We start from the raw sequence: 10,229 nt of genomic DNA, 5'->3' as shown, positions 1-10,229 counted from the left end.
TGTCCTTACATTGGGGGTCAGTGGGGAGAATGTCCCTTACATTGGGGGTCAGTGGGAAGAATGTCCCTTACATTGGGGTCAGTGGGAAGAATGTTCCTTACATTGGGGGTCGGTGGGAAGAATGTTCCTTACATTGGTGATCAGTGGGAAGAATGTCCCTTACATTGGTGGTCAGTGGGAAGAATGTCCATTACATTGGGGGTCAGTGGGAAGAATGTCCCTTACATTGGGGGTCGGTGGGAAGAATGTTCCTTACATTGGTGATCAGTGGAAGAATGTCCCTTACATTGGGGGTCAGTGGGAAGAATGCTCCTTACATTGGGGGTCAGTGGGAAGAATGTCCCTTACATTGGGGTCGGTGGGAAGAATGTCCCTTACATTGGTGATCAGTGGGAAGAATGTCCCTTACATTGGGGGTCAGTGGGAAGAATGTCCCTTACATTGGTGATCAGTGGGAAGAATGTCCTTACATTGGTGATCAGTGGGAAGAATGTCCTTACATTGGGGGTCAGTGGGAAGAATGTCCCTTACATTGGGGGTCAGTGGGAAGAATGTCCCTTACATTGGAGGTCAGTGGGAAGAATGTCTCTTACATTGGTGGTCAGTGGGAAGAATGTCTCTTACATTGGGGTCAGTGGGAAGAATGTCCCTTACATTGGAGGTCAGTGGGAAGAATGTCTCTTACATTGGTGGTCAGTGGGAAGAATGTCCCTTACATTGGGGGTCAGTGGGAAGAATGTCCCTTACATTGGGGGTCGGTGGGAAGAATGTTCCTTACATGGTGATCAGTGGGAAGAATGTCCCTTACATTGGTGGTCAGTGGGAAGAATGTCCATTACATTGGGGGTCAGTGGGAAGAATGTCCCTTACATTGGGGGTCGGTGGGAAGAATGTTCCTCCCTTACATTGGGGGTCGGTGGGAAGAATGTTCCTTACATTGGTGATCAGTGGAAGAATGTCCCTTACATTGGGGGTCAGTGGGAAGAATGCTCCTTACATTGGGGGTCAGTGGGAAGAATGTCCCTTACATTGGGGGTCGGTGGGAAGAATGTTCCTTACATTGGTGATCAGTGGAAGAATGTCCCTTACATTGGGGGTCAGTGGGAAGAATGCTCCTTACATTGGGGGTCAGTGGGAAGAATGTCCCTTACATTGGGGGTCGGTGGGAAGAATGTCCCTTACATTGGTGATCAGTGGGAAGAATGTCCCTTACATTGGGGGTCAGTGGGAAGAATGTCCCTTACATTGGGGGTCAGTGGGAAGAATGTCCCTTACATTGGTGATCAGTGGGAAGAATGTTCCTTACATTGGTGATCAGTGGGAAGAATGTCCCTTACATTGGTGGTCAGTGGGAAGAATGTCCCTTACATTGGGGGTCAGTGGGAAGAATGTCCCTTACATTGGGGGTCAGTGGGAAGAATGTCCCTTAAATTGGGGGTCAGTGGGAATCCCCCTTTACAGATTGCTAAAAAGATTGCTGTCAGAAATTTCTCACGGAACCCCTAACTACTTCTGGAGGAACTTTAGGCTATCATGGTACCCTGGTGGACCAAGGTGGGGGAAACCATACAGATTAGGGTGAGAATGGAGTAAAAGAATCCAGAAGCCCTCCAACTGATTCAGGGGAGTTGATTTACTAAAATTTGGGAGTGCAAAATCTGGTGCAGCTGTGCGTGGGAGCCAATCGGCTTCTAACAGCTTATTCATTGAAGCTTTGGCAATAAAACCTGGAAGCTGATTGGTTTCTATGCAGATTCTGCACCAGATTTGGTGCAGCAAAGTCTGTTTAGAACCTAAGGAACCGAACACCTTACATAAAATGCAGTGCTGTCGTATGGTTACTAGGTGGCGCCATTGAGTTGTGCCCTGCCTGTAGACCTGTCAATTATGGGGGGGGGGGGGGGTAATGCTTCCAGGCCAGGTGCCAGAATGTAAAAACAAAAAGGTGGGCGAAAAAAAACTGGGTGTACAGAGTCCCCAGCCAAGGTGTCTTGGCACGGTCGCAGAAGTCGATGTTCCCGCCGGGCACATTTAAAATGCATTACTCGAGCGCCAACTGCGGGGGGGCCGCAGCAAAACAACGCCGTTTAGCAATGATTTTTTTTTTTCAGGTAAATTGGTCTCAGAAAATGAAAGACAATTTATCATTATGTTGGAAATGGCTGCAAAGCCGGAGACGAGATGAAATTCCCGGAATCCAAAAGCAGCCCCCCCACCCCACCGCCCGCTGGGGGGTTCTGTGTTCTGTGCGCAGGCAAACTACACTGTAATTCTGTTCTCATTTGATGAATTAGGACATGTTTTGTTTGCTGCTTGGCAGATTTTTTTTTTTTTTTTACTTTTTATTTTTTTTACTTTTTTTTTTCTACTTTTCATTTTCAGGATCATTTAAAAAAAACGAAAAAGTACATTTTGCCCTTTAAGTTAGAGTTTTGTATTTGGAGTCATGAACAGGAAGCTGGATCATCAGAACGTGATAATTATATATATATAATGAAGTATTATTTTTAGTAACTATTATTATTATTATAATACAAGATTTATATATTATTATTATTATTCAGGATTTATATTATTATTATTATACAGGATTTATATATTATTATTATTATACAGGATTTATATTATTATTATTATTCAGGATTTATATATTATTATTATTATACAGGATTTATATTATTATTATTATACAGGATTTATATATTATTATTATTATTATACAGGATTTATATATTATTATTATTATACAGGATTTATATATTATTATTATACAGGATTTATATATTATTATTATACAGGATTTATATGTTATTATTATACAGGATTTATATATTATTATTATACAGGATTTATATATTATTATTATTATACAGGATTTATATATTATTATTATACAGGATTTATATATTATTATTATTATACAGGATTTATATATTTTATACAGGATTTATATATTATTATTATACAGGATTTATATATTATTATTATTATTATTATACAGGATTTATATATTATTATTATTATTATTATTATTATACAGGATTTATATATTATTATTATTATACAGGATTTATATATTACTATTATACAGGATTTATATATTATTATTATTATACAGGATTTATATATTATTATTATACAGGATTTATATATTATTATTATTATACAGGATTTATATATTATTATTATTATACAGGATTTATATTATTATTATTATACAGGATTTATATATTATTATTATACAGGATTTATATTATTATTTTTATTATTCAGGATTTATATATTATTATTATTATACAGGATTTATATTATTATTATTATACAGGATTTATATATTATTATTATTATTATTATACAGGATTTATATATTATTATTATTATTATAATACAGGATTTATATATTATTATTATTATACAGGATTTATATATTATTATTATACAGGATTTATATATTATTATTATACAGGATTTATATATTATTATTATTATTATTATACAGGATTTATATATTATTATTATACAGGATTTATATATTATTATTATTATACAGGATTTATATATTATTATTATTATTATTATACAGGATTTATATATTATTATTATACAGGATTTATATATTATTATTATTATACAGGATTTATATATTATTATTATTATACAGGATTTATATATTTTATACAGGATTTATATATTATTATTATTATACAGGATTTATATATTATTATTATTATTATACAGGATTTATATATTATTATTATTATACAGGATTTATATATTTTATACAGGATTTATATATTATTATTATACAGGATTTATATATTATTATTATTATACAGGATTTATATATTATTATTATTATTATAATACAGGATTTATATATTATTATTATTATACAGGATTTATATATTACTATTATACAGGATTTATATATTATTATTATTATACAGGATTTATATATTATTATTATACAGGATTTATATATTATTATTATTATACAGGATTTATATATTATTATTATTATACAGGATTTATATATTATTATTATACAGGATTTATATGTTATTATTATACAGGATTTATATGTTATTATTATTATTATACAGGATTTATATATTATTATTATTATACAGGATTTATATATTATTATTATTATACAGGATTTATATATTATTATTATACAGGATTTATATATTATTATTATTATACAGGATTTATATATTTTATACAGGATTTATATATTATTATTATTATACAGGATTTATATATTATTATTATACAGGATTTATATATTATTATTATACAGGATTTATATATTATTATTATTATACAGGATTTATATATTATTATTATTATACAGGATTTATATATTTTATACAGGATTTATATATTATTATTATTATACAGGATTTATATATTATTATTATTATTATACAGGATTTATATATTATTATTATACAGGATTTATATATTATTATTATTATACAGGGTTTATATATTATTATTATTATACAGGATTTATATATTATTATTATTATTATTATACAGGATTTATATATTATTATTATTATACAGGATTTATATATTTTATACAGGATTTATATATTACTATTATACAGGATTTATATATTATTATTATTATTATTATTATACAGGATTTATATATTATTATTATTATACAGGATTTATTTATTATTATTATTATACAGGATTTATATATTTTATACAGGATTTATATATTATTATTATACAGGATTTATATATTATTATTATTATTATTATACAGGATTTATATATTATTATTATTATACAGGATTTATATAGCGCCAGAAAGGTTTGCTCAGCGCTGTGCGTTATAGTGGGGGACAGAACATGAGACAATACAGTAACAATACAATACACGAGGGGTTCGAGAGCCCTGATCCTTGGAGCTTACAATCAAGGAGGGAGGGGGTAGTGGTACAATAGGAATTGGCTGTGGGGGATGGAGTGGTAGGAGGAGATCGGCAGTTAGGTGAGGGTGGGGTAGGCTTCCCTGAAGAGATGGGTTTTCAGGGTGCGCCTAAAGGTGAGGAGGGTAGGTGACAGCCTGATGGATTGGGGTAGTGAGTTCCAGAGGATGGGGGAAGTCCTGGAGAAGTCCTGCAGTCGGGCGTGGGAGGAGGAGGAGACCAGGGAGCTAGAAAGTAGGAGGTCTTGTGAGGAGCGAAGATTACGGGTTGGGTGGTATTTGGGTATCAGGTCGGTGAGGTAGTTTGGGGCAGTGTTGTGAATGGCTTTGTATGTCAGTGTTAGTAGTTTGAATTTGATGCGTTCACCACTTCAGCTCCGGAAGATATCCCCCCCACCCCCCCCCCCCTTTCATGACCGGGCCATTTTTATGTTATTCAGCACTGCGCTAATTTACCTGGTAATTGCGCGGTCATGCAACGCTGTACTCAAACAACATTTTTTGTCTTTTTTTCTTTTTTACACAAATAAAGCTTTCTTTCTGTGTTTTTTTTTTATTATAGAATGAACAAAAAAAAATGTTCTGTTATAAAACATATCCGATAAAATCACATTTCTTCATTCATTTAGGTCCAACTGTTCTCTGCTACGTGTCTTTGGTAAAAAAAAAAAGAAAAAATCTCAATGGGTGTCTATTGATTGGTCTGTGCGAAAGTTGTAGCGTCTACAAACTTGGGTACGTAGGCGGGAATTTGTATTTATATTATACTAGTAATGGAGATCAGCGAGTTATAGTGGAGCTGTGATAGTGCGGAGGGCAATCTGACACTGAAAACCAGTGACACTGATCAGTGGTAATACTATACACTGTATTAATGACACTGGCTGGGGAGGGGTTAACATCCAGGGGCAATCAAAGGGTTAACTGTGTGCCTACCAATGTGTAATGTGCGCTGTTTTTACTAAAAGATGTGACCGTTTTATTTCCCTGCTTTGCAAGGGTAAAATAAATTTAAAAATCTCAATAGGTGTCTATTGATTGGTCTGTGCGAAAGTTGTACTGTCTACAAACTTGGGTACGTAGGCGGGAATTTTTATTTATATTATACTAGTAATGGCGATCAGCGAGTTATAGTGGGGCTGTGGTAGTGCGGAGGGCGATCTGACGCTCACTGACACTGAAAACCAGTGACACTGATCAGTGGTAATACTATTCACTGTACTAATGGCACTGGCTGGGGAGGGGGTTAACATCCAGGGGCAATCAAAGGGTTAACTGTGTGCCTACCGATGTGTAATATGTTCTGTTTTTACTAAAATATGTGACCGTTTTATTTCCCTGCTTTGTAAGGATAAAAAAATGTCACATCGCTGCTCTCTGTTCAGAGCCCTGTGGTGCTTGTCAGCACAGAGCTCTGAACTGTGATTCGCTCAGCTGATCAGCAGGTCCCGGCTGTAAATCATTGGCTGGGACCTGCCGAGAGGCTTGTGCTATGGCGAATGACCGCACAGAAGGGTCGGCGGACATGTGGCCCCCAACCCGGAAATCACCAGATCACGTACATTTTATTATTTCAGGTACTTATATAGCGCCATCAATTTACGCCGCACTTTACATATATATTGTACATTCACATCAGTCCCCGCCCCCGAGGAGCGTACAATCTAAGGTCCCTAACCCTCAAGGGGTGTACAATCTAAGGTCCCTAACCCTCAAGGGGCGTACAATCTAAGGTCCCTAACCCTCAAGGGGCGTACAATCTAAGGTCCCTAACCCTCAAGGGGCGTACAATCTAAGGTCCCTAACCCTCAAGGGGCGTACAATCTAAGGTCCCTAACTCACATTCATACATACACATACTAGGGGACAATTTAGACAGGAGACAATTCACCTACCAGCATGTCTTTGGAGTGTAGGAGGAAACCGGAGTACCCGGAGGAAACCCACACAGGCACAGGGAGAACATGCAAACTCCAGGCAGGTGGTGCCCTGGTTGGGAATCGAACCGACGACCCGAGTACTGCCAGGCGGACATGATAACCATTTAGCCACCGTGCTGCCCGGACATGTATGTGATCTGGCACAGTAGGGGGCGCTCTGCCGCAATCAAACTACCGATAGTCTGCAAAAGATAAGAAACGGTCGCCGAGCCGGATGGAAGGCGAAGTCCAAACTGTCGCTGCTTTACCACTTCCTGACCATGGCTACAGGGCGGTCGGCTAGTTCTGGGAGGGCTTCTTTGCCCCCCCCCCCCCCCCCGTGTGGCCCCTGGGGTGCGCGTCATGTGCTATCTGTGATTACTATGTCCGTGCAAAGGGCCAATAATAGCCGCCTTTTACATGTGACCAGCTGTGTCCAATCAGAGTGTAAATAGGAAATTTCGGTTATTGGCTCTCCTTTCTTCATGCTGGCAGTGCGTGTGGAGAGGAGAGCCGGTCAGGGGCATTTCTCAGGGGGACATCTACACTGATTGTCAGGGCACTGATGATCAGTGGAGCTCCATCAGAGCCCATCAGTGTGGTCAATAGTGCCCATCTGTGCTGGCTATCAGTGCCTCCTCAGTGATGGCTGTCAGTGTCTAATCAGCGCCCATCAGTGCAGCCTCATCAGTACCTATCAGTGTGGCCAATAGTGCCCATCAGTGCTGGCTATCAATGCCTCCTCAGTGATGGCTCCTCATCAGCGCCCATCGGTGCAACCTCATCAGTGTTGCCTCATCAGTGCCCACCAGTGTGACCAATAGTGCCCATCTGTGCTGGCTATCAGTGATAGCTGTCAGTGTCTCCTCACCAGCGCCCATCAGTGTGGCCAACAGTGCCCATCTGTGCTGGCTATCGGTGCCTCCTCAGCGATGGCTGTCAGTGTCTCCTCATCAGCGCCCTTCAGTGCAGCCTCATCAGAGAAGGAGAAAAATCTCTTATTTACATATAATAAAAACTTTTTTTCTTTTTCAAAATTTTTTGGTCTTTTTTTTGTTTAGCAAACAATAAACCCCCCGCGTGGTGATTAAATACCGCCAAAAGAAAGCTCTACCTGTCTCCAAAAAAATGATAAAAATTTAGTTTGGGCACAGTGTTGCCTGACGGCGCAATTGTCATTCAAAGTGCGACAGCGCTGAAAGTTGACAATTGACCTGGACTGGAAGGGGGTAGAAGTGCCCGGTAGGCAAGAAGGGGGCGAGAGGGCCCGGTAGGCAAGAAGGGGGCGAGAGGGCCCGGTAGGCAGGAAGGGGGCGAGAGGGCCCGGTAGGCAGGAAGGGGGCGAGAGGGCCCGGTAGGCAGGAAGGGGGCGAGAGGGCCCGGTAGGCAGGAAGGGGGCGAGAGGGCCCGGTAGGCAGGAAGGGGGCGAGAGGGCCCGGTAGTCAGGAAGGGGGCGAGAGGGCCCGGTAGGCAGGAAGGGGGCGAGAGGGCCCGGTAGGCAAGAAGGGGGCGAGAGGGCCCGGTAGGCAGGAAGGGGGCGAGAGGGCCCGGTAGGCAGGAAGGGGGCGAGAGGGCCCGGTAGGCAAGAAGGGGGCGAGAGGGCCCGGTAGGCCAGGGGGTAATGCAGATGCAGACTCTCTGTGCGCAGTATAACATCAACAATTGTAATTATGTAACCTCTTCCCCGCCGCCCAATAGTAGAAGTGTTGCTACAGGGCGGCTGGGCTGCGCAAAGTCACCTATATATACACATGTGATTTGCATTTATGAGCAGGGGGTGCGCACCGCCTTACCTGTGCCGCCGTTGGCTGTGTCAGATGTCTTGCAAATCGCCGGGTCATCCGACTTTGAAAATCGTACAACTTCATCGTATGTCGCACAACTTCAAAGTGGGGATCGGTGTGACCGGGGTGTAAGCGCCATATTGGTGCGATTTGGGAATTGAAATCGCATCCAATGAATGTGAATGTCCGTGTCCTAACACGTGCGATTTGCTGCGGCGCCATTTCTAAAGCAGTTATCGCGTGACTTTTTCTGCGATTTCACATACTTAGAATAGAATGGAAATCGCGCTGCAAGTTGTAAGAAATCATTGAAAATCTTCACAAATCACAATAAAGCCTTTTGAAATCGCACGATTTTAAATGGCAGCGGCATGACCGGTGACTAGGACGGCTCTCACTGACTAATATGCGACTTCCCGCACAGGGGCAGATTGACCATTTGGAAACTCGGGCACTGCCCGAGGGCCCGGGGTCAGTAGAGGGCCCCATGAGATGCCCCTGGTACCTTTTTCATAGGCTTTTTTGAGTTTGGGCAAGGACACAGGGGCCCCATGATCCCCTATTGCCCGGGGCCCCATGAGTTGTCAGTCCACCCCTGTTCCCGTGTCATGTGACTTGGGGTGTCACAAGTCGCGGCAGTGTAAAGCGAGCCGAAGATGTTGCCGATCTCTGCTGCGGTCGCATTGTATCGCGGCTTCACTCATCATCTCGGTGTCATCGATAATGAATATCGCCGGCAGGTTTTATTGATCCGGCTCCCCCTACCTCACGGACGCAAGCCGCTCAGGTGGAGTCGGGAACCCGGCGCGCGCCGCGGGGACGTCTCCTCAACGGAACGCTCAGCTCTGCCTGCGACGCTTGTTAATGAGTCCCCCCATCGCCGTGTAAGATGACAGACGAGTCCTCTCCGAGCACTTAGTGCGAGTTTTCATCTCGGTATTGATTGCTCGGCTGCAATTTCCTCCCGCAGGTAGATTGCGCTAATGACAAATGATCGGCGGGGGCTGCGTGTAGCGAGGGGGGGGGCACCCTCCTTCTCCTCCGTACGTGGCGTGCTGCCAGCTCCCAGTCACGTTCCTAGTTCACACCATTCATTTCCCCCCAGGTCTCTGACATGAATGTGTGTCACCATCTGTACAATATATAGAACCTGCAGCAGCAGGACTGTCAGTTTTTTTAAAAAAATGCCAAAATAAAAAACCCAAACAGCGTGGGGTCCCCCCACAATCCATACCAGACCCCTTAGGTCTGGTAAGAAGGATAGGTGGGACCCCACAGTAAAAAATAAAAAGTGCGTGGGGTTCTCCCTAAAAGCCATACCAGGCCATTTAGGCCTGGTGGGTCTTTTAAGGGGAACCCCACCCACCAAAAATGGGAGCAAAAAAGCAGGGGGTCCCCCTAAAAGCCATACCAGACTCTTTAGGCCTGGTAGGACCTTTAAGGGGAATCCCACCCCCCAAAAGTGGGGAAAAAAGCATGGGGTCCCCCCTAAATTCCTACCAGACCCTTGATCTGAGCACAGGCCTCAGTGCCCCCCTTGCCACCTGCCATAATCTCTGCCTGGACTTGACTACTTTC

The 10,229-nt window shown here is 41.2% G+C and overlaps 1 protein-coding gene across 1 annotated transcript in view; it reads right to left on the bottom strand.

The window, feature by feature from the left end:
* The window catches only part of KLHL27 (kelch like family member 27), a 58,503-nt gene extending 49,068 nt beyond the window's left edge, over positions 1-9,435 (bottom strand). The window contains exon 1 of the mRNA XM_089658884.1: positions 9,417-9,435. The gene's annotated coding sequence lies outside the window, so the exon portion shown is untranslated. The remainder of the gene's footprint in view (positions 1-9,416) is intronic.
* Between the last annotated feature and the right edge of the window lie 794 nt (positions 9,436-10,229).

Source organism: Staurois parvus, unplaced genomic scaffold (genome assembly GCF_062004578.1).
Source record: "Staurois parvus isolate SC_StPar_1 unplaced genomic scaffold, SC_StPar_1.0 ptg001109l, whole genome shotgun sequence".
Taxonomy (NCBI): domain Eukaryota; kingdom Metazoa; phylum Chordata; class Amphibia; order Anura; family Ranidae; genus Staurois; species Staurois parvus.
This window is presented reverse-complemented; position numbering and strand designations above follow the sequence as displayed.